At 37.4% G+C, this 27,313-nt stretch overlaps 1 protein-coding gene across 1 annotated transcript in view; it reads right to left on the reverse strand.

Annotated features, from left to right (window-relative positions):
* Window positions 1-27,313, reverse strand: part of ERAL1 (Era like 12S mitochondrial rRNA chaperone 1) — a 165,961-nt gene that overhangs the window by 124,322 nt on the left and 14,326 nt on the right. The window lies entirely within an intron of this gene.

Consider the following 27,313-nt stretch of genomic DNA (forward strand, 5'->3'; position numbering starts at 1 on the left):
AGTCCCGTGTGGTGGCGACTATTGGAAAAAAATTTCTAAATACAGGAGGGGGGGAAAAGGGTACACCGGGCCTATCCCACTCCTTAGTAATTATCTCTGTAAGCCTCTTAGGTATAGGAAATACGTCAGTACTCGCTGGTACTGCATAGTATCTATCCAGCCTACATAATTTCTCTGAGATTGCAACGGTGTTACAATCATTCAGAGCCGCTAATACCTCCCCTAGCAGTACACGGAGGTTTTCTAGTTTAAACTTAAAATTTGAAATGTCTGAATCCACTCTATTTGGATCAGATCCGTCACCTGCAGATTGAAGCTCTCCGTCCTCATGTTCTGCAAATTGTGACGCAGTATCTGACATGGCCCTAATATTATCAGCGCACTCTGTTCTCACCCCAGAGTGATCTCGCTTACCTCTAAGTTCTGGTAATTTAGACAAAACTTCAGTCATAACATTAGCCATGTCCTGTAGTGTGATTTGTAATGGCCGCCCTGAAGTACTCGGCGTTACAATATCACGCACCTCCCGAGCGGGAGATGCAGGTACTGACACGTGAGGCAAGTTAGTCAGCATAACTTCCCCCTCGTTGTTTGGTGAATGATGTTCAATTTGTACAGATTGACTTTTATTTAAAGTAGCATCAATGCAATTAGTACATAAATTTCTATTGGGCTCCACCTTGGCTTTTGCACATATAGCACAGAGATATTCCTCTGAGTCAGACATGTTTAACAAACTAGCAATTAAACTAGCAAGCTTGGAAATACTTTTCAACTCAATTTACAAGTAATATGAAAAACGCACTGTGCCTTTAAGAAGCACAGAAAAAAACTATGACAGTTGAATAACAATGAACCGGAGAAATTATAAAAACCAAATTTTTCCCGGTAAAGGCATAAATTTAGTAAAGGATTGCCCCCATTAGCAATGGATAACTAACCCTTAATAGCAGAAAAAAATGTACAAAATATAAACGTTTTTTTATCACAGTCAAAGCACAATCTCACAGGTCTGCTGTGAGTGATTACCTCCCTCAAAATAATTTTTGAAGACCCTTGAGCTCTGTAGAGACGATCTGGATCATGCAGGGAGAGAAACAGACTTGTGACTGAATTTCTGATGCGTAGCAAAAGCGCCAAAATAGGCCCCTCCCCCTCACACACAGCAGTGAGGGAAGTTCAGTAAACTGTCTTAAATTAAAATAAACGACAGCCAAGTGGAAAAACAGTGCCCAAAACAATTTTTCACCCAGTACCTCAGATAATTAAACGATTTAACATGCCAGCAAAACGTTTAAAATCAAATAACATGAAATGTCATTAAACAGCCTGTTGCTAGACGTTCCCACTGCAAGTTAGGCTAAAAGTTATATGCATATAGTATTATCCCAGTGAAGTACCATTCCCCAGAATACTGAAGTGTAAACATATATACATAACAGCCTGATACCAGTTGCTACTACTGCATTTAAGGCTGAACTTACATTATAATCGGTATTGGCAGTATTTTCTCAGTCAATTCCATTCCTCAGAAAATAATATACTGCAACATACCTCTTTGCAGGTGAACCTGCCCGCTGTCCCCTGATCTGAAGTTTACCTCACTCCTCAGAATGGCCGAGAACAGCAAAATGAATCTTAGCTACGCCGGCTAAAATCATCCAAAAACTCAGGTAGATTCTTCTTCAAATTCTACCTGAGAAGGAACAACACACTCCGGTGCTGTTTTAAAATAACAAACTTTTGATTGAAGATATAAAAACTAAGTATAATCACCACAGTCCTCTCACACATCCTATCTATTAGTTGGGTGCAAGAGAATGACTGGGTGTGACGTAGAGGGGAGGAGCTATATAGCAGCTCTGCTTGGGTGATCCTCTTGCACTTCCTGTTGGGGAGGAGTTAATATCCCAGAAGTAATGATGACCCGTGGACTGACTACACTTAACAGGAGAAAAAGTATTTCCTAATCCCTCAGATTTAAAATCACCTACGGAAAGCACGGGCAAACTTTCAATCCTTACTGTCCAAAGAAATACAAAGTAAAGCATTATTTCTTAAGCGGTTCTACTTTTATGAGGGCAACCAGGCAGACACCATTCTAGCAAGACAGAGCATTAAAAAAACACAAAAAATCATATGCCTCATACATTTATAAGATTAAAAAACTAGATAACACTTACATCCCATGATAGCAAACAGATTGCTGAAGTATTTAGAAACTTCTGTAGCCAACTATGGGCCAGATTACGAGTGAGCGATATCGGGTTAATCGCAGCTGTTTGCGTGCATCGGATGTAATGCTTGTATTACAAGTTGAAATCGATCGACTTGAGCGCAATTAAAGTCAACGCACGTTGGAATAATGCTTTGGGATTTATATAAATAAAAGTGCATTGGATCATATTTATGCAACATTCATATTTAATAAAGTGTTATACTGTGTATTTACTGTAAATATTTCACATTCCAATGTTCTGCACATAGCAGAATATGTTTTATGTATTTTTAAATAGATATCCCTATACATATATATTTGTCTGTGAACAGCGCTTCAAGTAGGAGTATTCCACATGAACATATAAAAGAACAAAAAAAAATATTTACGTAGACAGGAGTAGACACAAAATATTTGTGATAAAACTGTCCACTTTGGATTACCACAATGCTTGTCCGTCTACTGCAGTTTTCCCAGCGATGATCCAAAATATTTAGAGTGTATGAATATCTCTGGTGGAGAAACCTCCTTCTGTGTACCCAAAGTTTTCAGGTGTGTAGAAACTACTCCGCACCGCACTGATGGAGCATAATAAAAGCCCCTCGTGGGAGCTCTGTGCTGGGTCTCAAAGGAAAGTAGGCCTATAACATGCCAGAAACTTGACCTACACAAACACTTATTTTCGGATTGGGACATAATCCTCAAATGTATAAAAAGGAATCTCCACATCAACCCCCCCTTTTTACCTATACCCCTCAATACGGAATTAGCAGGAGGACTTGAAAATAGATTTCAAAGCGCAACAATACAATCCCCCTAGCAAAATTGTTAGATGACAGGAAACTGATGAACAGAGAGAAATTAAGAGAAACACCAGGGTACCACTATACGTAATGACTGAAGTATGCTCAGCTACAACACTTGCTTAGTTCTTCTCATAAACAAGATCTAATAAGACCTCTAACATTATTTAAAACTTTATGCATATGAGAGAAACTCATCTCAGGACCGCTCTCTCAGGTTAGTAAAATTATTAGAGGAGGATATTACTTTGGCATGCCTTCATATACTAAAGAGTGGCAAACTGATTTAAATATACAATTTTCATATTAAGAGTGGAAGAGAGTTTTTAAATTGACTAAGCATTCATCAGTATCCCCACAAATATTAGAGATGAACTTGAAAGTCTTTAGATGGTTAACTGCAATTTGCCAAAACGGCTTCCGGTAGATGTTGGAGAGGAAGCAGGAATCATGGCACACACTATCATAAGTGGTGGGAGTGTCCAGTAATCGGCTCCTTATGGATGGCAGTAGAAACTCAGTTGCAATTAATTTTCTCTAGCAACTTCACATTAACCCCTAGAATAGCCTTACTAAATAATTTGCCAAAATCACAATGCAAAATTATAACACATTTATTACAGATGTGAATAAATAGTGCCAAGTCACTAACAGCCAGACACTGGAAAAACGCCAGTATCCCCAGTTAGATAAAACCAATGAGATATTAATGCTAGAAGAACATGGGTTCCTAAAACACAATCAATCCTTTTCTTATTTCATAGATATTAAATTATATTGGGAACAAGTACCACATACCCCAAAGTCTTTTTATGTAAGCATGGTGAACAAGCAAACATTCCCTCTCTCCCCTTCCACTTCCTTCTTCCACTCCCCTTCTCTAACCTTTTTCTATTATACATTCACTTAGACAACATCTGTTTGTTAAAATTGTTTACTAAATTAAAAATGTATATAGGATTGTGCCAATGACGAACATGTACATGGCATATATGGACTTCTCTTCAGATCAGAGACACTAAAATGCAGTCTAAGCAAAATAATCCAGGAATTGGTTCATATCCCCGATTTGAGCTTGGACTGCAGAACACTATTTGATCCACATAACGTTTCAGATCACCATTGAATATTGTTTAAAAAACCATTAATGTACAATATTATGAAAATGTATTGGTTGAATTTCAGCTCTGTAAATTTGGCCCTTTTTAAAAAAAAAAAAAAAAAAATTAAATTTGAAAAATTAAAAAACCCCAAGTCTTTCCCTTTTGGGAATTTTTCAAAATAACTAAATATCACCTGATCACTACCTTATATTAGTGTGCTAAATTTCAGGAAACCTAAAATTGTACCTATTATAATCCAGTACATTTTGGAAATAACTCTCCCTACCGAGAATTTAAAGACATAATAATCTGAGCCTGTCTTAAATTGAGGCTTTCCATGTATCGGTATAAGCTTAGGACCCCCTTTCCCCCCCATTTCATAAGCTTATGTATCTTGGCCCATGCTCCTAAAATATATTAGAAAATATTTTTTTTTTTATTATTCTTTGGAGTTTGATTCTCCTTTAAAAATTGAAGATAATGCAAATCTATAGGAGTTATGAACCCCTGTTCTAATTCCTTATTACAAAAATGTTCTAAGTCCAGAGTCCAATCAATAAACTATACTAGTTTAAAGAAGACCAATTTTAATATTGAATAATGGGTAATGACAAAACTACTTTTGTGAGAGGGTAAAAAAAGTTTCTTCAAACTACGCAAGGATTCTTTCCTTCCATAAGAAATCTCTAATTCCCCTATTTAGCATAAATTAAATCCTTCCGGAGGAGTAAAAAGGGTAACATTAACTAAGTGAATTTTCCCTATAAGAGAGCGGTAAATATGCCCACCTCTTTAAAATCAAACAAAACTTGTTTAGGTAATGAAGCCAAATTCAATTTATACCATCTCCAATGGTTCCTCGAAATCTAAATTCCCAAATAATTCAAACATTGTTTAGCTTCTACAAAGAGATATCTTGAATCAGCTAAGATATTTTTATATAAACATAATATTTCATATTTATTAGTGTTTATATCCAGGACTATAGCCAACATTTTTAATAAATGTCTAATATTATAGGAATGTATATCTAAGGATCTTGAACCAGCGAAAGAATATCATCTGCATACAAAGCCAACCAATAATAATTATCCTTAATTGGTATACCTGTAAAATTACCTGTAAAACTAGAATGCAATTAAATAGCCAAAGATTCTAGTGCTTTGCTGAAAAGAAGAGGGGATAGGGAACACCCCTGGTGTGTACCCCTCTTCAATTCTACTTTTGATGATACTAAGTTGTAAATTAATAAATATGAATTAGGGAAGGGGTAAATTTTCTTGATTAAACTCACAAAATTGCCCCCAAAATTAAATTCAAGTAATGACTAACAAATGATGCCATTTCAGCCTGCCAAAGGCCTCTGCATCGAAGGACAGGGGAAAGGCCTAGGATAGGGATTTGCTATGATTTAAAAAGGGACAGTCTACAATAGAATGTTTATTGTTTTAAAAGATACATAATATTATTACCTATTCCCCAGTTTTTCATATCCAACAGTTATATTAATATACTTTTTACCTCTGTGATTACCTTGTATCTAAGAACCTTCTGACAGCCCCCTAAAACCCTTACTCAACTCACTATGCGCCTCCCATTGTTTTATCAAATATTATTTAAAGGGACAGTATACACCAATTTTTATATAACATAATTTATGTAATAACTTACCTGATAAATTCATTTCTTTCATAGTGGCAAGAGTCCATGAGCTAGTGTCGTATGGGATATACATTCCTACCAGGAGGGGGCAAAGTTTCCCAAACCTCAAAATGCCTATAAATACACCTCCCACCTCACTCATACCTTGGTTTAACATGTAGCCAAGAAGTAATGTGTAAAAGAAGGAGTAAAAAGCATAATCAAAAGAGGAACTGGAATAAAGTGCTTTATACAAAAAAATCATAACCTACCAAAAATAGGGTGGGTCTCATGGACTCTTGCCACTATGAAATAATTGAATTTATCAGGTAAGTTCTTACATAAATTATGTTTTCTTACATGTAAGTGGCAAGAGTCCATGAGCTAGTGACGTATGGGATATAATACCCAAGATGTGGAAATCCACAAGTCACTAGAGAGGGAGGGATAAAATAACAGCTAAATCCGCTGAGAAATTAAATCAAAAATATAAATACGTTTTCTTAAAAAATTTAAAAAAACTCAAATCAAAAGGCACTAGAATCAAACTAAGATAAGTGCCTGAAGAACCTTTCTACCAAAGGCTGCTTCCGAAAAAGCAAACACAACAAAATGGTAAAATTAAGAAAAAGTATGCAAAGGAAAACCAAATTACTGCTTTGCAAATTAAATCAACTGAAGCTTCATTCTTGACAACCCAAGAAGAGGCAACTGATCTTGTAAAATGAGCTGTAATTCTCTGAGGCGGAGACTGCCCCACCTTCAAATAAGCTTAAAGGGACACTGTACCCAAAAATTTAATTTCGTGATTCAGATTGAGCATGAAATTTTATGCAAATTTCGAATTTACTCCTTTTATCAAATTTTCTTAATTCTCTTGGTATCTTTATTTGAAATGCAAGAATGTAAGTTTAGATGACGGCCCATTTTTGGTGAACAACCTGGGTTGTCCTTGCTAATGGTGGATAAATTCATCCACCAATAAAAAAAGTGCTGTCCAGAGTACTAAAACAAAAAAAAAAAAAGCTTAGGTGCCTTCTTTTTCAAAAAAATGATAGCAAGAGAACGAAGAAAAAATGATAATAGGAGTAAATTAGAAAGTTGCTTCAAATTGCATGCTCTTTCTGAATTACAAATGAACAAATTTGGGTTCAGTGTCCCTTTAATGAAACAAAAGTTTCAATCAAATACCAGAGAAATAGCAGAGGCTTTCTGACCTTTCCTGGAGCCAGAAGAAATAACAAATACAGTCTTTCTGAAATCTTAAATAACCTCAACATAATAATATTTCAAAGCTCTCACCACATCCAAAGAATGAGAAAACCTTACAAGAGTATTCTTAGAATTAGGACACAAAGAATGAACAACAAATTCTTTATTGAATTTGTTAGAATTCACAATTTTAGGCAAACATTTAAATGTAGTCTGCAAAACAGCTTTATCTTGATGGAAAATCAGATAAAGAAACTCACAAAAGAGAGCAGACAATTCAGAAACTCTTCTAGCAGAAGTGATAGCCAAAAGAAATTACACTTTCCAATAAAGTAATTAATAATCAGAGAATGCATAGGCTCAACAGGAGGAGCCTGAGAAAAACTTCAAAACTAAGTTGAAACTCCAAGGAGAAATAGATAAAATAACAGGTTTGATGCGAAACAAAACCTGAACAAAACAGTAAATATCAGGAAGTTTAGCAATCTTTCTATGAAATAAGACAGAAAGAGCAGAAATTTATCCTTCAAAGTATTTGCAGATAAACACTTCTTCAAAACATCCGGAGAAACTGTAAAATCCTAGGAATTTTGAAAGAATGCCAAGAATAATTATGAGTGGAACACCATGAAATATAGGTTTTCCAAACCCGATAAAAAAAATTTCCTTGAAACAGACTTACGAGCCTGTACCATAGTACTAACCACTGAGTCAGAGAAACCTCTACTAAGCATTCAATTTCCATGCCTTCAAGTGTAGAGATTTGATATCTTGATGGAAAAAACAGCCCTAGAGACAGAAGGTCTGGCCTAAAAGGAAGTGGCCAAGGCTGGCAACTGGACATCTGGACAAGATCCGCATATCGAAACCTGTGAGACCATGCTGGTGAAATCAGAAACATGAGATTAAACCATCAGGGCCGCCACTAGAAATTTTGGGGCCCCTGACTTAACCATTGATCAGGGCCCCCCCCCCCCTCCTTTGACATGTGCAATTTTTGACCAAGTGACTAAAACGTATATGCACTTTAATCTTAAGTGTCTATTTAAACTTGGAAATGTTGTAAAGGTAGTAACATACACTGAAACACACACTCACACATAAGGATTCACATATAGACACTCTAGAAGACACGCAAAGAAACTCAGACACAGACAACTAAACAGACACTCCGCACTTGTTTACATTGACCTGACAAGTAATGAGGTAAACTACAGTTTTGTAAAAAAAAAAAAGGAGATTTAGAAAACAAAATATGGAGTTCTGATTATCTTTTTGTAAAGGAAGATGCCAAATAAATGATGACAACAGCATGCAGTGGCTGAAAGGAAGGGCCCTGAACTGCCTAAACAATAATTTAAAGGTTAAATGGTAGATTAGTGACTTCCGGAAAGGTCTCATTAGTCTCAAAGTCTGTAGAAAGATGTGAATAATCAGTAGTAAGGTCAAAATGCACGAAAAAGGAACAGACAATGGACACACACACACACACACAAACTCAAACTTGCACATACACCCAAGGAAACACCAACAGAGACAGCCTCAGAAAACACACAAAGACATACACACACAGAGAGACAACCACATAAAACACAGAAAGACATGCATACACACACCCTGACTGAGACATCCACAGAAAACACACAAAGACATACACACACCCTCACAGAGACACCCACAGAAAATACACACCCTCACAGAGACATCCACAGAAAACACAGACATACACACCCACCCTCACAGAGGCATCCAGAGAAAATACACAAAGACAAACACATGCCCTCACAGAGACACCCACAGAAAATACACACCCTCACAGAGACATCCACAGAAAACACAGACATACATACAAACACACACACCCTCACAGAGACATCCACAGAAAACACATACAAACACACCCACCCTCACAGAGACATCCACAGAAAACACAGACATACACACCCACCCTCACAGAGACACCCATAGAAAAAGCTCAAAGACATATGCACACACCCTCACAGATTTCCACAGAAAATGCACAAAGACATACACACCCACCCTCACAGAGAGACCCACAGAAAAAAAATACATACACACTCATAGAGACACAAACCAAAGCACAAAGACATAAACACAGTCACCCACAGAAACACTCACAGGAGGAAACATTTATGTACCTTGCATCCCCTAAATCCACAGTGTGTGACATGCATGATAAAAAAAATGCAGAAATTAAGAGATCACTTTTTAAAGAATCATATTTGTAAATGTGCAAACAAAAATAATTCTCTGAATTCAAAATTGTACATTAATGAGCTGGGTAGATGGCTAGATGAAGAAAAGTACTTTTAGAAGGTTGACATATGTTTGTCTGATATTTTCCCCATTTTCCCCAACCAAGAGCACCACTTCAAATATAGTGTACAAATGTTCCCATCTGTCAGCTGTACTTGTGGATTTTGAAAATGCTGTACTCTATATGGTCTTGGTGGAACCATAAGCTGTGGTACTCATACCATTAGATCTGGTTAAATGCAGGATTTAAGCTTGTTGGTATGCATTTCAAAGTCAGCTGTAGTGTAAACTAAACAGTTTTAAGTTAACCTGTCTCATTTCAAACACTGAGCAATCTTAGTCTGAGAGTATAACATGTTATGCAGATGTAAAAAATCTTAGATAAAATGCCTCCTTGTATCTGGAAAGTCCTTGCATAAAGGGGCAGTAAACTGGAATGTAATATATATCATTTGTGTATTGAGGAGGAAACATTTCTGCATGGTTTTATATATAGAATTTCTACAGCATTGTCAAATAATCCTAAATACACTGCTGCTAAAAAATGTGTTTTTATGGACCCCTGGCTCCACCATACAACTACTACCACACTGAAGTTACAATCTTAAATTGCACAAAGAAATAAAAAACATTTGCTAAGTAATTCCTACCTCCTCTGCAAATGAAAGTGATCAGCCGACTGGCACACACTGTACAAACAAAGTGCCAAGTCTGTCTCACACTGTGCATAGTGGTTTAGTGCGCACTCAGAAATCCTCTCAAATGCTAATACTTTACTCTTTGTAATAACATTTCCCATGCTCAATTAGCACTCTGCTGTAGTACCCACTGGTGGCAGCCAAAATTTAAAAAAAAAAAAAAAAATCTTTTTTTTTTTTTTTTTAGTTCCTGCCTCATGGGGCCCCCCTAGCCCATTGGGCCCCTGACAGGAGTCACCCCTGTCACCCCCTGATGGCGGCCCTGTAAACCATTATGATCTTGAAGATTATCTTTGAAAGAAGAACCAGAGGCGGAAATATATAAGCAGGTTGGTAAAAAAACCAAGGAACTGCTAAGGCATCCACCTTCTCCGTCTGAAAATCCGTGGACATGGAAAGGTATCTGTAAAGCTTCTTGTTTAGACGAGAGACCATCAGATCTATTTCTGGAACACATCACATCTGTACAAGATTTAAAAAAAAACATCTGGAGAGACCATTCTCCCAGATATAAAATCTGACGGCTGAGATAATCCACTTTCCAATTGTCTACACCTGGGATATGAATCACAGAAATTAGACAAGAGTTGGATTCCGCCCAAGAAAGTATCCGGGATACTTCTTTCATAACTGACGGATTGCAAGTCCCTACTTGATGATTGACATATGCCACTGTTGTGATATTGTCTGTTTGAAAACAAATGTAAAAATTCTCTCTTCAATAGAGGCCACGCCTGAAGAGCCCTGAAAATAGCATGGAGTTCTAAAATATTGATAGGTAACCTCGCCTCCTGAGGTTCTCAAACCCCTTGTGCTGTCAGACTCTCAGACAGCTCCCCAACCTGAAAAACTTGCATCTGTGTAAAATACAGTCCAGGTAGGATGAACAAATGAGGCCCCCCTGAACAATAGGGTGATAGTCCAACCACCAGAGAGAATAGAGTTTTGGGATTTAAGTATATCAGTTGTGATATCCGAAAATAATCCCTGCACCTTTGGTGCAACATGCAAAGCTATAGAGGCCTCAAACGGAAAACGAGCAAAGAGGATCGCACCTGATGCTGCAGTTATGAGACCTAAAACTTCCATGCACATAGCCACTGAAGAGAATAACAGAGACTGAAGGTTTAGACAAACTAAAATTAACTTCATTCGTCTCTAGTCTGTCAGAGAAAGAATATACACTAAATCTTATCTGGAAACCTAAAAAGGTGACCCTTGTCTAAGGAATCAAGAAACTCTATTGTAAATTGATCCTCCAACCATGTCTTTGAAGAAACCACCCTAGTTGTTTCGAGAGAGATTCTGTTAAATGAAAAGATTTGAGCTAGTACCAAAATATCGTCCAAATAAGGAAAACACCGTAATACCCTGCTCTCTGATTACAGATAGAAGGGCAATGAGAAACTTTGAAAAGAATCTCTGAGCTGTCGCTAGGCCAAACGGAAGAGTGACAAATTGGTAATGCTTATCTAGAAAAGAGAATCTCAGAAAACGATAGTGGTCTGAACGAATTGGAATGTGAAGATAAGCGTCCTGTAAGTCTATTGTGGACATGAAGTGACCTTTCTGAACAAAAAGGCAGAATAGTCACCATCTTGAAAGTTAGGACTCTTAGAAAACGATTTAAAAATTTCAGATCCAGAATTGGTCTGAACGAATCTTCTTTCTTTGGGACAATGAATAGATTTGAATAGAAACCCAAACTCCGTTCCTGCAGAGGAATTGGAACACCGCTGAAAACTCTAGATCTGAAACACATTTCTGAAAAACCTGAGCTTTCACAGGGTTAGGTGTAACATGGGGAAAAATCTTCCCATGGGAGGTTTTATTCTAAAACCTATTCAAAACCCCTCAGAAAACAATATTCTGAATCCACTGATTTTGAACAGAAACTGTACAAATGTGTTGAAATAAATTCAATATGTCCCCCTCCAGTTGAACTGGTTGAAGGGCAGCACATTCATGCAGTCTTAGGGGCTGAATTCAGTTTTATTTATAAGGCTTGGATTTATTCAAATTCGGAGTAGATCTCTAATTAGAGCCAGAGGCCTTAGGAGAAGGAAAAAACAATTGAGAGCTTAAAAATTACCCTTAGATTATTTATCTTGGGGCAGAAAAAACTCCCTTTCCCCCAGTAATAGTGGAGATAATAAAATCCGATAGAAAACCCAAATAATTATTATCCTAAAATAATAAGATAGTAATCTAAATTTATACACCATATCAGAGATTTAAGCCATAAAACTTTTCTAGCAAAAATGGCTAAAAACAAAGATTTAATATTAATTAAAATTACACAAAATATAGCATCACAATGAAATGATTAGCATGTTGAAGTAAAAGAACAATGCTTAGACAATTCAAGATCTGATAACTAAACCGTCCAACCAAAAAGCAGCAACATCAGCCATAGAAATGGTAGGTTTAAACATACAGCCAATATGTAAATATGCTTCTCTAAAATAGGAAACAACCTTCCTATCTAAAGGATCCTTAAAAGAAGAAATATCTTCCATAGGATAGAAGTACGTATGGCAAAAGCAGAAATAGCCCCACCTTAGGGACTTTAACCCAAAAACTCTAAATTAGCCATAGGTTAAGGATATAGCTTTTAAAACCTAGAAGAAATGTAAAAAGTAGCACTAAGTTTAGATTCCTTACTAAACATATGATAGATAGCATCTGGAATAAGAAAAACTTCAAGAGTAACTTTAAAAAAAAACAGAATTCAAACATTTGCTATTCTTGTTATCAAGAGGACTAGATTCATCAATACCCAAATTAAACAATACTTCCTTAATAAAGAACAAATATATTCAATAGAAAGGTTGATTTATCAATATCAGTCTCTGAAGTAGCATCCCCTGAGTCAGAGAAATCCTCATCAGCAGAAATACTTCAGTATGATGTAGATCAATAAAAACTTCCATTAGATTTATGAGAAGTTAGGAGAGATTTTTTATGTTAATTTGAAGGCGGAATAGCAGGCATAGCCTTCTCTATGGCTGTAGCAATATAATCCTTGATATCTACAGGAATATCTTATACATTAGACTGTGAAGGTTTAACCGTAGATGTATTTGTACTATAGAAACATTATCAGTATGAAATAATATAACATAACAAGTGCCACATATTTCAGCTGAAGAAATAAAATCGGCTAATTAACACACTTAGCTTTGGTAGAGATTGTGTACAGGCAGCTTGGTTCCTACAGTAACAGGATCAGATTGAGACATCTTGCAAAATGTAACAAAAAATAAAAAAAAAATATCATTTAAACAAAATATCCAATTTCCTCAAAATAGTTTCAGTAATAGGGGAAAAAAAGCTTATGATAAAATACTTATATGAAAATAAAATCAAAAGCAAACATCATAGCCCTCTGTAAACAAATGAGAGCAGAGAGCAAAAGAGGTAGAGACTTAACAATGACGCAAACAAAAATGATGCAAATGCAGAAAAAAAAAAAACTTGACGCTAAAGTTAACAAGAAATGAAACGACTCGCGTCATAACAGGCGTGACTTTGCGCCCAAAAAATTTGCATCAACAAAGACAAGAAATGATGTGACTCGCGTCACAACAAACGCAGCCTCTTTGGTAAAAATATTTGCTCCAAAAATGATGCAAAAAAAAAAGCATTTTGCGCCACCACAAACCTAATTTGCCCACGAAAATTTGAAAAAACAAGTCCAAAGTTACAACTAGCTGGAACCCAAGGTAAGAAAAAAGTTACTAAATTTCTTTTCTCCCGAAAACATAATTTCCATGCTGAAACTGTTAGACTGCAAAGGGAAATAAACATAGACCTGACTCATGGCAAATATATGTAATATATATTAAAACTTTAAAATATAAAAAAGTGCCAAACATAGCTGAGAGTGTCTTAAAAAATGCTATATACTTACCTGAAGACACCCATCCACATATAGCAGACAGCCAAACCAGTACTGAAACATATCAGCAGAGGTAATGGTTGAGGAGTATAATGTCGATCTGTAAAGGGAGGTGGCAGATGAATCCCCATGACCGAATTTACAGAGAGCCTTAGAATAGATTTCCCATAGGTGAAAACATGGCATCAGGCAATACTCCCTTCACATCCCTCAGACAAATACTCTACTTAGAGAGGAACTGGGCTTCAAAATGCTTAGAAGTGCCTTTCACAGAAGAAATCAAGCACAACTTGCTTCACCATCCTCCAACGAAGGCAAAGTTTGTAAAACTAAGGTATGAGTGAGGTGGGAGGTGCATTTATAGGCATTTTGAGGTTTGGGAAACATTGCCCCCTCCTGGCAGGAATGTATATCCTATACTAGGGCTGGGCGATATGGGCAAAAATAAAATCGTGATTCTTTGGAGAGAAAAAAACCGGGATTGCGATTTTCTTATAAATGACTATAACACCTTCATTTTGCATTCTAAAGTTTATTTAAAACTACAGAATCTTAATGCCCAATACACTCTTGGAGCATAAAAATACAAACCACAAAATAGTTAAAATAAAATTTGCTGCCTGTGATGCGATTAAATAGTAGCCACTAGCCAGTTATTAGGTCTTATGACACACAACATTGTCATGTTTTCTTGGACAGTCATTCTAACTGTGGACAGTGGTGTATATATATATATATATATATATATATATATATATATATATATATATATATATATATATATATATATATATATATATATATATATACATATACATACACATATATACATATATATATACATATATACACACATATACACACATACATACATACATACAGTTATAAAGATACTTTCAATGACCCTTCTTGAGCAGGCTCTTTGATTAAATTACAATCCTACAATCCCCACCTATTATAATGGGGGAGTACAGATAAGGCAAAATTAATGTAAGCAAATTATCCTAATCATTTCTGGATTTCTCATTAGGACAATATACATTACAAATTGTAATACACTGTCCATTTAAAATCATATGTAAAATTATAAACCTCCCCTGTTGATCTATTATTTTATATTTTTAATTTCACAATGTACCTGTCTACCTATTAATATAGCCACTCCCTTATTTTTATTATTATAGAAGGCATAAACCACATCTTTAAAGGGATAGGAAAGTCAAAATGATTCAGATAGAGCATGTACTATTAAGACGCTTTTAAATTCACTTCCATTTTCAAATGAGTTTTGTTCTCTTAGTATCCCTTGTTAAAAAAGAATATGCACATATCCAACACTAGTGGGAGCTAGCTGCTGATCGGTGCCTGTACACATTTGTCTCTTGTGATTGGCTTACTAGATGTGTTCAGCTAGCTGCCAGTAGGCAAATGCTGCTCCTTCAACAAAGGATAACAAGAGAATGAAGCAAATGTGATAATAAATGTAAATTGGAAAGTTGTTTAAAATTGCATGCTCTATCCAAATCATTAAAAACATTATGATGGGATTCCATGTCCCTTTAACCCACTCTCTTTAATTTTTCATGCTCTACATCATTTACGTGGGTTTTAGGACCGTTCTCCTTTTAATAGGGGAGCTGAAACCCCCTATACTCCACAAAACAATATTAACTGACATTATTTAAAAATAAAAACATAAAAAATAAGAAATTTATTCCTCAACGCCTTGGCTAGGAAGTGGAGCATAAAAAAAAAATAATGCACAGTGATTCAGTAAGTGGCAGCGGTACATACCACGGACGCAGCATCTGCAAAGTCTGCGGCAACTTTACCTTATCAAACAGGATAAGATCACAGAAGCAGTGCACTGCCTACGGAAAAAACATAATTTATGCTTACCTGATAAATGTATTTCTCTTGTGGTGTATCCAGTCCACGGATCATCCATTACTTGTGGGATATTCTCCTTCCCAACAGGAAGTTGCAAGAGGATCACCCACAGCAGAGCTGCTATATAGCTCCTCCCCTAACTGCCATATCCAGTCATTCGACCGAAACTAGCCGAGAAAGGAGAAACCATAGGGTGCAGTAGTGACTCTAGTTTAAAATTTAGACCTGCCTTAAAAGGACAGGGCGGGCCGTGGACTGGATACACCACAAGAGAAATAAATTTATCAGGTAACCATAAATTATGTTTTCTCTTGTAAGGTGTATCCAGTCCACGGATCATCCATTACTTGTGGGATACCAATACCAAAGCTAAAGTACACGGATGAAGGGAGGGACAAGGCAGGTACTTAAATGGAATGGACCACTGCCTGTAGAACCTTTCTCCCAAAAATAGCCTCCGAAGAAGCAAAAGTATCAAATTTGTAAAATTTTGAAAAGGTATGAAGCGAAGACCAAGTCGCCGCCTTGCAAATCTGTTCAACAGAAGCCTCATTTTTAAAGGCCCAGGTGGAAGCCACAGCTCTAGTAGAATGAGCTGTAATCCTTTCAGGGGGCTGCTGTCCAGCAGTCTAATAGGCTAAGCGTATTACGCTCCAAAGCCAAAAAGAAAGAGGTTGCCGAAGCCTTTTGACCTCTCCAGAGTAAACAACAAACAGGGAAGATGTTTGACGAAAATCTTTAGTCGCTTGTAAGTAAAACTTTAAAGCACGGACTACGTCCAAATTATGTAAAAGACGTTCCTTCTTTGAAGAAGGATTAGGACACAATGATGGAACAACAATCTCTTGATTGATATTCTTGTTGGAAACTACCTTAGGTAAAAACCTAGGTTTTGTACGCAGAACTACTTTATCTGTATGGAAAATCAGATAAGGAGAATCACATTGTAAAGCTGATAACTCAGAGACTCTACGAGCCGAGGAAATAGCCATCAAAAACAGAACTTTCCAAGATAAAATTTGATATCAATGGAATGAAGGGGTTCAAACGGAACTCCTTGAAGAACCTTAAGAACCAAGTTTAAGCTCCATGGAGGAGCAACAAGTTTAAACAAAGGCTTAATTCTAACCAAAGCCTGACAAAATGCCTGGACGTCTGGAACCTCTGCCAGACGCTTGTGCAAAAGTATAGACAGAGCAGAAATCTGTCCCTTTAAAGAACTAGCTGATAATCCTTTATCCAAACCCTCTTGGAGAAAGGACACTATCCTAGGAATCCTAACCTTACTCCATGAGTAATTCTTGGATTCACACTAATGAAGATATTTGCGCCATATCTTATGGTAGATTTTCCTGGTTACAGGCTTTCGTGCCTGTATTAAGGTATCAATGACTGACTCGGAGAAGCCACGCCTTGATAAAATCAAGCATTCAATCTCCAGGCAGTCGGTCTCAGAGAAATTAGATTTGGATGATTGAAAGGACCTTGTAGTAGAAGGTCTTGTCTCAGAGGCAGAGGCCAAGGTGGAAAGGATGACATGTCCACCAGGTCTGCATACCAGGTCCTGCGTGGCCACGCAGGCGCGATCAAGATCACCGATGCTCTCTCCTGTTTGATTTTGGCAATCAGTCGAGGGAGCAGAGGAAACGGTGGAAACACATAAGCCAGGTTGAAGAACCACGGTGCTGCTAGAGCATCTATCAGCGTCGCTTCTGGGTCCCTGGACCTGGATCCTTAACAAGGAAGCTTGGCGTTCTTGCGAGGCGCCATGAGATCAAATTCTGGTGTGCCCCAACGATGAACCAATTGAGCAAACACCTCCGGATGGAGTTCCCACTCCCCCAGATGAAAAATCCGCCTCCCAGTTCTCTACACCTGGGATATGGATCGCTGATAGATGGCAAGAGTGAGTCTCTGCCCAGCGAATTATCTTGGAGAATTCTAACATCGCTAGGGAGCTCCTGGTCCCCCCTTGATGGTTGATGTAAGCCACAGTCGTGATGTTGTCCGACTGAAATCTGATGAACCTCAGGGTTGCTAACTGAGGCCAAGCTAGAAGAGCATAGAATATTGCTCTTAACTCCAGAATATTTATTGGGAGGAGTTTCTCCTCCTGAGTCCACGATCCCTGAGCCTTCAGGGAATTCCAGACTACACCCCAACCTAGAAGGCTGGCATCTGTTGTTACAATTGTCCAATCTGGCCTGCGAAAGGTCATACCTTTGGACAGATGGACCCGAGAAGAGAATCTCTGGTCTCTTGATCCAGATTTAGCAGAGGGGACAAATCTGTGTAATCCCCATTCCACTGACTGAGCATGCATAATTGCAGCGGTCTGAGATGTAGACGCGCAAATGGCACTATGTCCATCGCCGCTACCATTAAGTCGATCACTTCCATGCACTGAGCCACCGAAGGGCGCGGAATGTAGTGAAGAACACGGCAGGAATTTAGAAGCTTTGATAACCTGGACTCCGTCAAGTAAATTTTCATTTCTACAGAATCTATCAGAGTTCCTAGGGAGGAAACCCTTGTGAGGGGTGATAGAGAACTCTTTCCCTCGTTCACTTTCCACCCATGAGACCTCAGAAATGCCAACACTATGTCCGTATGAGATTTGGCAATTTGGAAGTTTGACGCCTGTATCAGGATGTCTTCTACATAAGGGGCCACTGCTATGCCCCGTAATCTTAGGACTGCCAGAAGAGACCCCAGAACCTTTGTAAAAAATTCTTGGGGCTGTAGCTAACCCGAAGGGAAGAGCCACAAACTGGTAATCCCTGTCTAGAAAGGCAAACCTTAGGAACCGATGATGATCTTTGTGAATCGGTATGTGAAAGTATGCATCCTTCAAATCCACTGTGGTCTTGTACTGACCCTCCTGGATCATAGGTAGGATTGTCCGAATAGTTTCCATTTTGAACGATGGAACTCTGAGGAATTTGTTTAAGATCTTTAGATCCAAAATTGGTCTGAAGGTTCCCTCTTTTTTGGGAACCACAAACAGATTTGAATAAAATCCCTGTCCTTGTTCCATCTGTGGAACTGGATGGATCACTCCCATTATTAGGAGGTCTTGCACACAGCGTAAGAATGCCTCTTTCTTTATCTGGTTTACAGATAATCTCGAAAGGTGAAATCTCCCTTGTGGGGGGGAAGCTTTGAAGTCTAGAAGATATCCCTGAGATATGATCTCCAACGCCCAGAGATCCTGAACATCTCTTGCCCACGCCTGGGCGAAGAGAGAAAGTCTGCCCCCTACTAGATCCGTTGCCGGATAGGGGGCCGTTCCTTCATGCTGACTTAGAGGCAGCAGCAGGCTTTCTAGCCTGCTTGCCTTTGCTCCAGGACTGGTTAGATTTCCAGGCCGGCTTGGATTGCGCAAAAGTTCCCTCTTGTTTTGTAGCAGAGGAAGTTGATGCTGCACCTGCCTTGAAGTTTCGAAAGGCACGAAAATTAAACTGTTTGGCCCTTGATTTGGCCCTGTCCTGAGGAAGGGTATGACCCTTACCTCCAGTAATGTCAGCAATAATTTCCTTCAAACCAGGCCCGAATAGGGTCTGCCCCTTGAAGGGAATGTTAAGTAATTTAGACTTTGAAGTCATGTCAGCTGACCAAGATTTAAGCCATAGCGCCCTACACGCCTGGATGGCGAATCCAGAATTCCTAGCCGTTAGTTTAGTCAAATGAACAATGGCATCAGAAACAAAAGAATTAGCTAGCTTAAGTGTTCTAAGCTTGTCAAGTATTTCAGTCAATGGAGTAGCTGTCTGAAAGGCCTCTTCCAGAGACTCAAACCAGAACGCCGCAGCAGCAGTGACAGGAGCAATGCATGCAAGGGGCTGCAGGATAAAACCTTGTTGAATAAACATTTTCTTAAAGGATTACTTTCTGTTATAATTTTTAAGCTAAACAACATATTAAAGTTAATAAACATTAATTAAAACCTACTGACCTATATTTTCTCCAAAACGAAGTTTCATAACGTTCTAAAAGTTATATCTTTTATTCGCCGATGATGTCACGTTATCCTGCCCACTATTTTCAGCAGTGTGTTCAAAATACTTAAACCAATAACTTTGTGTTTAAAGCGCCATTTTGAAACCTAGGTATTGTAAACGGATTGGTACAGAGCAAAGGATACCCACGGAGTGGGTTTGGAAAACAATTAAATTTGCAGACAAGATTTCTGATATACGGTAGAGATATGTTAAAGGGACAGTTTACTCAAAAATGTTCTCCCCTTTAACTTGTTCCCAATGATCCACTTTACCTGCTGGAGTGTATTAAATTGTTTACAAGTAGCTCCTTTACCCTTATATTGGCATTTGAAAATGTTAATTTAGCATGTGGTATCCCCACCTATTCAGAAAGTTTGTGGCCGCGCGTACCAGCTATAGATAAGCTTTGTAAACACAGCCAGCAGAAGAAATTACACTCCCAGTGTGATAAAGCAGAGATAAGGTAATAAAATGTTGATTTTCCATTGTTCTCTCAAAGTATTGGTGATTGTTTTAAGGACAGATATAAGATAAAGAAGCAGGTATATGTGCACAATGTGATACAGTAATGAGATCTGATTATACCTACAAGCTCAACCTATTTTATTAGGCTGTGGCTTCAAAACACAAAATCAGAGCTTTAATATACAGAAATAAACCTTAAAAAAGCTAATTTTCATACATTTTTTACTCTGCAGTTGGTAAAAAAAGCAATTGTAAACACATTAAGGGAAAAACTATTTTACAGTATACTGTCCCTTTAATGAAATGCTATTGATAAAAAGCGTATTTGGGGTAGTTAGTTAGTAACAGGCATAGAAAATATTTACTTACAGTGGCCCTTTAAGGTAACCTTCAAATTTTTTATCCATTGGATCTGAAAAAGCACAACTGTCCTCGACAGGGATAGTGGTACGCTTTGCTAAAGTAGAAACTGCTCCCTCCACCTTAGGGACCGTCTGCCATAAGTCCCGTGTGGTGGCATCTATTGGAAACATTTTTCTAAAAATAGGAGGGGGGGGGGGGGGGAAACGGCACACCGGGTCCCACTCCTTAGTAATAATTTCTGTAAACCTTTTCGGTATTGGAAAAACGTCAGTACACACCGGCACCGCGTAGTATTTATCCAGTCTACACAATTTCTCTGGCACTGCAATTGTGTCACAGTCATTCAGAGCAGCTAAAACATCTCCAAGCAACACACAGAGGTTCTCAAGCTTAACTTTAAAAGTAGACGTCACCCACAGACTGAAGCTCTTCCTCAGCTTCTGCATATTGTGACGCAGTATCAGACATGGGCCTTAAAACATCTGCACGCTCTGTATTACGTCTAACCCCAGAGCTATCGCGCTTTCCTCTGAATGCAGGCAGTCTGGCTAATACCGCTGACAGGATATTATCCATGATTGCCGCCATGTCCTGCAAAGTAATCGCTATGGGCGTCTTTGATGTACTTGGCGCCATTTTAGCGTGAGTCCCTTGAGCGGGAGTCAAAGGGTCCGACACGTGGGGAGAGTTAGTCGGCATAACTTCCCCCTCGTCAGAATCCTCTGGTGATAATTCTTTTAAAGATAACAGCTGATCTTTATTGTTTAAAGTGAAATCAATACATTTAGTACACATTCTCCTATGGGGTTCCACCATGGCTTTTAAACATAATGAACAAGGAGTTTCCTCTATGTCAGACATGTTTATACAGACTAGCAATGAGACTAGCAAGCTTGGAAAACACTTTAAATCAAGTTAACAAGCAATATAAAAAGAAAGAGAAACAAATTTTGCCAAAATTTGAAAAAACAGTGAAAAAAGGCAGTTAAACTAACGAAATTTTTACAATGTATGTAACAAGTTAGCAGAGCATTGCACCCACTTGCAAATGGATGATTAACCCCTTAATACAAAAAAACAGATTAACAAAACGAAAAATATGTTTTTTAAACAGTCATAACAACTGCCACAGCTCCTACTTTTGAAGCCTTTGAGCCCTTCAGAGATATCCTATAGCATGCAGGGGACTGCTGAGGGAAGCTGAATGTCACAGTTTGTAATTTTAACTGCACCAACTGTAACTTTTATACTATAACAGTGGAAAGCCTCAGGAAACTGTTTCTAGGCAAAAATAAAGCCAGCCCTGTGGAAAAAACTAGGCCCCAATAAGTTTTATCACCAAAGCATATATAAAAACGATTAAACATGCCAGCAAACGTTTTATATTGCACATTAATCAGAGTATATACCTCTGATAGCAAGCCTGATACTAGTCGCTATTAAATCACTGTATTTAGGCTTTAACTTACATTAATCCGGTATCAGCAGCATTTTCTAGCAAATTCCATCCCTAGAAAAACTTACATACCTTATTGCAGGATACCCTGCACGCCATTCTCCCTCTGAAGTTACCTCACTCCTCAGACATATGTGAGAACGGCAGTGGATCTTAGTTACTTCTGCTAAGATCATAGAAAAATGCAGGCAGATTCTTCTTCTAAATGCTGCCTGAGATACCGGTACCATTTAAAAACAATAAACTTTTGATTGAAGAAAAAACTAAACTATATTTTACCACTTTCCTCTAACTACCTCCAGCTATGTTGAGAGCTTGCAAGAGAATGACTGGATATGGCAGTTAGGGGAGGAGCTATATAGCAGCTCTGCTGTGGGTGATCCTCTTGCAACTTCCTGTTGGGAAGGAGAATATCTCACAAGTAATGGATGATCCGTGGACTGGATACACCTAACAAGAGAAAGAAGATTCTCAATCACCACCGGAGATTCAACGGAACATTGTGATCCACAAAGTGAGTAACTAACACACCACGGGGGATCAAGAAGATACTAGGTAACGTCTGCTAGCAAACACGGTTTGCCAATTATTAACATTACTGCTACAATTTATTATTTGGGATTCTACAGCAAAGAACTTTTCACATATAACACTCACTGTTACATTGGAGGATTACAGAGATATATATTGCACATAGCTGTACTTTGGAAATTCGGAATACAGTAGGATTATTCTGATACTAGAGATACATATTAAAATATCCTATATAAGTGGGATTTTAGCTTGTGTATATTATATAATTTTTAAAGGAAGACACTGGTGTCGACATATTTTAAACTATTTGTCATATTTAAATCTTAAAGAATTGTGATATTAATAAATAACATTTTAAATCCACGGTTTTGGGAGTGTTTATTTACAATAGAGAAATTTGGAATCGGCAACGAATTTGCGCCACCTTCTTTTTTGCACATTTTATAAAAAATGCACTCCATTGTGTAAAAGAAAAAAAAATTGCAGTCAATAAAAAGTCCTTTTTTTTCCCCCTTTAAAAGGTGCACAAAAAAAATATTAAAAAAAATAAATAATGGTATACAATCAAAAAGTGCTTTTTTTGCCTATTGGAAAAATGCACTCCACAGTGAGAAAAAAAGGGGGGTGTACAGTAAATCAAAAAGTACTGTTTGCGGTTTTATAAAAAATAGACTCCATAAAAAAAAAAAAGAGAAAAAAAAAAAAAGAGAAAAAAAAAAATTACAAACAGTGAATCAATAACAACAATTTCATGAACATGGAGTCAATAGCGAGAGAGAAAAAAAATGAATCTTATTTTAAGACACTTCCTAGAATATGAAGCCTTATCATATCATAAAAAAGACCATACTAGCATGATATATAATCTAGCCAAGACAGATTGATGCATTTTTTAAACTGTCATTAGATCTTAAAGGGACAGTCTACACCTTAGTCATCTTAAAGTCTTACTTTAGATTAAGCTGCAAATATCCTCGTGCACCCTTTCTAACAGTAAAAAAGTTATTTTAAAATGACTATTATTTCTTTGAAATGGCTGCAAGGCTATGCCCATTGATGACATCACAATCTGGGCTGCATCTATGCACTCTGCTGAATAGCAGACAGTCTGTTGACTCCAATTAGTGAGTCTTTTGTAACTAGTGAAGCCTTTAATGCAGCCCAGATTGTGATCTCATCAGTGGGTGGAGCTTGGCAGTCATTTTAAAGTGACCAGAAACAATACAGTAGTCATTTTAAAATAACTTTTTTACTGTTACTGCTACATAACATAGAAATGGTGCAGGAGGATATTTGTAGCTTAAAGGGACAGTTCACCCAAAAATGTTCTCACCTTTAAATTATTCCCAATGATCCTTTTAACCTGCTAGAGTGTATTAAATTGGTTACAAGTAGCTCCATTACTCCTATTTCAGCATTTGAAATAGCTGATTTAGCCTGTGGTATCGCCACCTATACTGTACAAATTAATACTGGAGTATAGGCTATTGAATAGCCTAAGTATACACAGACAGCAGAAGAGATTACTCTCTCAGTGGGATGCAGGATAGTTAAGTAATAAAATTATAATTTTCCATTGTTCTCTCTATGTATTGAGCTTTGGTGTTCCAGACAAATAAAAGATAAGGAAGCAAGTCTGCTTACACAAACTTAGAACATAATGAGATCTGATATCACCTTTAAGTTCAACCCATTGTAATAGGCTGTGGTTTCAAAGCACAAAATCAGCTACTTCATATACACAAATAAGCATGAAAATGGAATTTCTCAAATATTTTATACTCTGCAGTTGGTATAACAAGTCATTTAAAATACATTAATGGAAAAACAATTTTACAGTGTACTGTCCCTTTAGACTAAAGTATGACTTTAAGATGCCTAAGGTGTATGCATTTTTAATGTCCTTTGGAGATTCCATGATTTGCATTCCATCTGAAGTTTAAATCTTTAATTTAGCTGGAGAAAGATGTGCCTTAACTCTTAAACTTGTTTAATTCAGGAACAGGATCAAGGCTTTCCTTTTCCTAGCAGTTTCAGCTGAATAGTCCTGGAAAATGAATAAGTATTTATCCAACTATCTCACTTTGGCAAGTTCTCTATAGGCCCTTATTCTTATCTTTGCTTGAAAATTCAGGAATTTAACCATCTCTGGTCTTAACATAAGGGAATTCTCAACTTTTGTATTCAACGGAACTAGCCTGTGAGCTCTCTCCACCAAATATGATCCGGACTCTACCTAAAGGCCTAATAATTTAGGTAACTGTACTCCAGAAAAGTTCACAAAACCCTCAGAACTCATCTGCTCAGTGAGGCCAATAATTCTTATATTATTCCGCCTGCTCCTTTTCTTAAGATCTTTAAAACCTTGTCTTAACTAATTTTGTTTAATTAAATTATTAATTGTAGAATTATTCAGAATTATTCTTAGAATCCTCCAGGTCACATATCCCCTGCTCCACTTGACCTATTCTGATGTTAAAGGCTTTGACTTCTGACAGAGTGTCAATCCCCTTTTTAACCTCCTCTATTTTAGGTGACATAATTTAACGCAACATCCAATAGTAACTCAGATATTTGAAATGTTATGTAGATTCCTTAGACTGACTGGAGCAATCCAAATTAGAATCTTCAGGGGATTTAAACTTTCTTATCCGACCATTTCTGTTTTCCCAGCATGCTGGATGTAATATATGTATCCATATATAGAAGTCTTAAGTCCTATGCACCTCCAGGGGTTAAGTCCTACAAAAAAAAGTGTGGGAACTCACCAAGACTTCCATCGCCCCTCACAAATTTATTTACATACATACATACATACATACACTGTATGTATGTGTGTATAATCTATACAATTTGGTTAATGGAAGCAAATTAAATCCAATGAAGTGTTGAATGATTGCCTGAGAATCCTCCTCTGTCACAGAGTCTCAGCCACTTAAGGTGCAATAGTCCTATCTCTGCTTAGGGGAGCTAAATAACCCCAGAGCAAGCCACACAAACATGTAAGCACCATGTGTTAAACACATTGTGGGGTGATCACACAGCAGGACCGCCGACAGGCTTGAATTTAGTGTATTGTAGGAAGTGTTACTGCCCATTACTAGAGGATCTCACTATCCCTCTAACCAGACTGTGCTCTAGATCCTTCCACCAGCAGCATCAGTGTTTACTGAAGCATTTATGTTCTCTGTCCAGAGGGAACTTAGTTCCTCCTGCAAAAATAGTGCAGGAACTCCGTTCCTATGCGTTTCCGCCCGACTTGACCCCTGCGCACCTCTTACTGTTATAGACAAGGTTATAGGTCCTACCAGGAATGGGAGGATCACATTTACATAGAGCAGTTCATATATGAAAAGTGAACAACAGAAGAAAAAGTAAAGTAGGAAATAAAGTTTCCAATGTCAGGCAGCTTGAGGGAAGATATTACTCCTTTAACTATAAACAAGGTATAAATAAAAACTAAAATATTTATACTGCAGACATAAAATCCAAGTAATCATAACATCAAACTGGAAAAACTGTAATTCAGATGAATTAGCAATTATTAAAAACATGTTCTTCCTATTTATCTGCCATTACATCTGAATTAAAAAATGTAACCTGAAATTTTTGAGCAGGAAGCATGAATGACAACTAGAGATTGCACAACAATGTGCACAGTAAGATTAGAAATGCTTCTATATAGCACCAGAGTCATAAGTGTGTGTGTGTATAGATATATTGTACCAAATAAAAAAGCATCAGATATATGTAGAAATATGTATTTAAGAATAAATAGAACATTCTTCTAGGTAAGGAACATTGGAATGTGAAACATTCATATTTTCATGTCAGGTCAGCGCAATTGAAAATATGCGATCAGGTTTACGTAAAGCATTAACTTCTATGGCGGAATACATGAACGTGCACGTGATATTCTAAGTTCAGCTTTTTGCACTCGTCGGGTTAGTGCGCCAGCGAAAACAGTTTACTTTCAATTCATAATATGAGAGCAACCCGACTAGCACAAAAAGCTTACTTCCAGCGGGAGCATAAAATTAGCGCTCCATTTGTAATCTGGTCCTAAGTGTTCAAATTCATTATTCTTCCATTTTCAAGTAATAGTTTTGTGTCTCTTCAAAAAGGGACAGTCTAGTCAAAACTAAACTTTCATGATTCAGATAGGGCATGCAATTTTAAACAACTTTCCAATGTATTTTTATCATCACATTTGCTTTGTTCTCTTGGTATTCTTTGTTGAAAGCTAAACCTAGGTGGGCCCATATGCTAATTTCTAAGCCCTTGAAGGCCACCTCTTATCTCAGTGAATGTTGACAGGTTTTCACAGCTAGACAGCGCTAGTTTATGTGTGCCATACAGATAACACTGTGCTCACTCCCATGGAGTTACGTATGAGTCAGCACTGACTGGTTAAATGCAAGTTTGTCAAAATAACTGAAATAAGGGGGCAGTCTGCAGAGGCTTAGATACAAGGTAATCACAAAGGTAAAAAATATATAATAATAAACAGTGTTGGTTATGCAAAATTGGGGAATGGGTAATGTAGGGATTATGTATCTTTATAAACACTAAACATTCTGGAGTAGACTGTCCCTTTAAAGGGACATTAAACACTAAATACATGCTAGATAGAATGATGCCTTCAAAAAAAAGATTAGTCCTTGACTAACATGTAGATGTATTTTTTAAAGTTTCATTAGTTGTTTAAAAAGTGACAAAATAAGTGTAAAGTTTTAATGTCTATAAAACAC

Source organism: Bombina bombina, chromosome 3, assembly GCF_027579735.1.
Source record: "Bombina bombina isolate aBomBom1 chromosome 3, aBomBom1.pri, whole genome shotgun sequence".
Taxonomy (NCBI): domain Eukaryota; kingdom Metazoa; phylum Chordata; class Amphibia; order Anura; family Bombinatoridae; genus Bombina; species Bombina bombina.